A 3,280-nucleotide genomic window follows, 5' to 3' on the forward strand; every position below is an offset into this window, starting at 1 on the left:
TTCATTGCTTTGTTTTCATTTTCTATTGTTTTCTGAATTTAATTGATATAGAAACTTGAAGACTAAGTCTTGCTTCTTTTGTAGAAACTACTTATTTTTTACCTAGACATTAATTTTTAAAACTTCAATTGTGACTTTTAATATTTTCTTACAAAACATATCTATTTAAGATATTTTAAAATAAACTGGTTTTACATTTTTAATAATCTTTTATTATTTATTTTTGTTTAGGAGGCACACCGGTGGTGCTCAGGTTTACAACTGGTTCTGCACTCAGAAATTGCTCCTGGCAAACTCGGGCACCATATGGGTTGCCGGGGATTGAACGTGGATTTGTCCTGAGTGGGCCCTGTACAAGACAAACACACTACCGCTGTGCTATCATTATGGCCCCAATTTTTAATAATATTTAATTGAATCACCATGAGATAGTTATAAAGCTGTTCATAATTGAGTTTTAGTCATTCATTGTCCAGCACCCACCCTTCACCATTAAATTGATGGGATTTTTTTGTTTATTTATTTGCTTTTTTTCCCTTCGCTCTGGCAAAGGGATCACTTCTAGCATGCTAGGAGAACCATACGGGGTGCTAGGGACTGAAATCAGGGCCATGTACGACAGGTCGATCCATTCCCTGTCCCTACATCATCATATCCTGAAGCAGTTGGATTGGCTGCAGAACCAGGCAGGGCCTGTGTGGAGCAAGCGCAGGAAGAGCTTCTTCCCTCCCAAGGAAGAGCTGGAGCCCAAGGAACCGAAAGCTCATGTTCCTCGCGCTAGGTCGTTGTGTCACTATGAGATTGAGAGTCTCCTGGACAGTGACCACCAAAAATTGAATGGGGATTACTCTAAGTCCTTCATTCTCCAAATTGTTAATAGGGAACACCAAGATCTCAAGTATATCTCACTAGACCTGAAGGTGACTCTCCAGATGGGCAAGTTCAGTGACATTGTGGAGAGGTTCATGATTGTGGACTGCAGGTACCCCTATGAGTACAAAGGTGGACACATCAAGACAGCCATGAACTTGCCTCTGGAGAAGGATGTAGAGACCTTCCTCCTGGAGAAACCCATCATGCCCTGCATCCTGGACAAGAGGATCATTTTAATTTTCCATTGTGAGTTCTCCTAGGAGCAGGGGCCCCACCAAGTGACAATTTATCAGGGAACAAGACCTGTCAGCCAATGAATACCACAATCTTTACCACCTTGAAATGTACGTCCTCAAGATGTACAGAAGCATCCGAGCTTCTGTGATCTCCAGGACTACCAACCCATAAGACCTTCAAGAAAAAGCTGAGGATATTCTGCCTCAAGACCCACAGCTGGGCAGAGGTGCAGAGCCAACGGGAGCTGTTGCAACTGCCTGCAAGACCAGTGTTACCCATCAGCCTGCAGAGTGGAGGGCCTGCTGGAGTCCCAGGGGCCAGCAGGGGAGAGATGTTAAGAGCATCCAGTCTATCTGCTCCTAACTCCATCCCCTTTCTCCCTCAAACCATACACCAAATTCCTTAACCTGTCCCCAGTGCCTGGAAGAGCCTAGACTCTTGACTAAGTGAAATTAGAATCAGTCCAATTCGAAGGACTTTATATCTGGAAAGTGGTGTGGGAATGGTGCTGTTTTAGTCTTGTCCTTCCTTGTTTATATTAGTTCTTTGCACCCTGTGTCCAGAAAAGCCCCATTTCCCTAGGAGCTTGGTTTGTATGTGTGGTTCTTGTCCTCCTCTTTTCCAAACAGAGTGAATCATATTTGCACTCTTCGCCCCCTGGGTTAATCCCTCTACCTTCCGCAATACCCCTGGGAGTTTACAACAGCCCCTTTCTCTTTCCTTTTCTCTGTCCCTCCCAGCACAGACCTATGCTCTTCCTTCCTGTTTTAGTGTTACCTGCAGTGTTATCTAGAAGACCTAATGGTCTCCTCTCTGGATAGACCCAAGCTCAGGGTAAGGCCTCACACCCATTAAGATCATCTTAACCTGGGCCTAGCTTTAGGACACCTCAAAGAAAGGTAGTTCTTTTCCAGGGCTCCCTAGGAAGGTAATTTCTCAGTCCCTCTGGAAATTCATCCACCCTCTCCAACTCTGAACCTTGGGATCTGACAGATCTAGACTGTTTCTGTCTTGTCAAGGATAAGCAAAACCCTTTTTGGAAGCACCTCGCATATATGTGTTTGTGTGTCTGAGTGAGGGGTGGTGGGGAAGTGGAGGAGAAGACCTGGCCAGAAGAAGCTACTTCCAGGACAGCTCCTGGGCTTCTCTTAGGATGTGGGAGGGGCTTTCTGGAAGTCTCTACTAAGTCTCTACTGGGGCTTTTGTTCAATGAAGCACTGAGTAAGCTGAAAACAAAACAATACAAAACAAACAAACAAAAAAAAAACCCCACACTACTCACTGTTCTATGGTGCATTTATTTTTTTAAATTGTTTTATTTAAGCACAATGGTTACAAAATTGTTCATTGTTGTTTCAGTCATACAATATATACTATCTTTCACCAGTGTACCCTTCCCTTTACCAAAGTCTCCAGTTTCCTCTCCATCTTCTTTACAACCCCCACTTGTTTTAGAGCAGGTGATTTGCTTCTCCCACTCATTCTTTCTCTCACTGTCTCTTTCCTTTTTGACACAGTGTTTGCATTATTGTTAATGGAGAGGTGCTTTCCCTGTTAGTTTCTCCACTTTCATCGGTGAGTTCTTGTCCAGAGGATCAGTTCCAACTATCATTTTACTAGCAGATCTTACTCTAACTCTCGCAGCTCATTGTGGCGAGCTTTCTACTCTGGGATGGTCCTCCTAACATTTGTCTCTCTTCTTTCTGGATATTATTACCATATTATCTCTTATTTTTTTATATCCCACAAATAAATGAGATTGTTCTATGCTTACCCCTTTACCTCTGGCTCATTTCACTCAGCATAATAGTCTCTAGCTCCATTCATGTATTAGCAAGTTTCATTACTTCATTTTTCCTAACAGCTGTATGTATTCCATTGTGTAGATGTACCACTGTTTCTTAAATCACTTATCTTTTGTTGGGCATCTGGATTATTTCCAATTTCTGGCTATTGTTAATAGTGGTGTAATGAACAGATGAGTGAAGAGGATATTTCTGCATTGCGTTTTTGTGTTCCTAGGTTATATCCCTAGGAGTGGTATTGAGGGATTATATGGAAGCATAATTTATAGGTTTTTTTTGAGGAATATCCATTATTGTTTTCAAAAAAGGCTGAATCAGTCAGCAATCCCACAATCAAAGAATCAGAGTCCCTTTTTCCCAGCATT

The 3,280-nt window shown here is 42.4% G+C and overlaps 1 pseudogene; it reads left to right on the plus strand.

Moving 5' to 3' along the window:
- Positions 1–566: 566 nt before the first annotated feature.
- LOC126033388 (M-phase inducer phosphatase 2-like) lies at positions 567–1,448 on the plus strand (annotated as a pseudogene).
- Positions 1,449–3,280: the final 1,832 nt, after the last annotated feature.

Source organism: Suncus etruscus, chromosome 17 (assembly GCF_024139225.1).
Source record: "Suncus etruscus isolate mSunEtr1 chromosome 17, mSunEtr1.pri.cur, whole genome shotgun sequence".
Taxonomy (NCBI): domain Eukaryota; kingdom Metazoa; phylum Chordata; class Mammalia; order Eulipotyphla; family Soricidae; genus Suncus; species Suncus etruscus.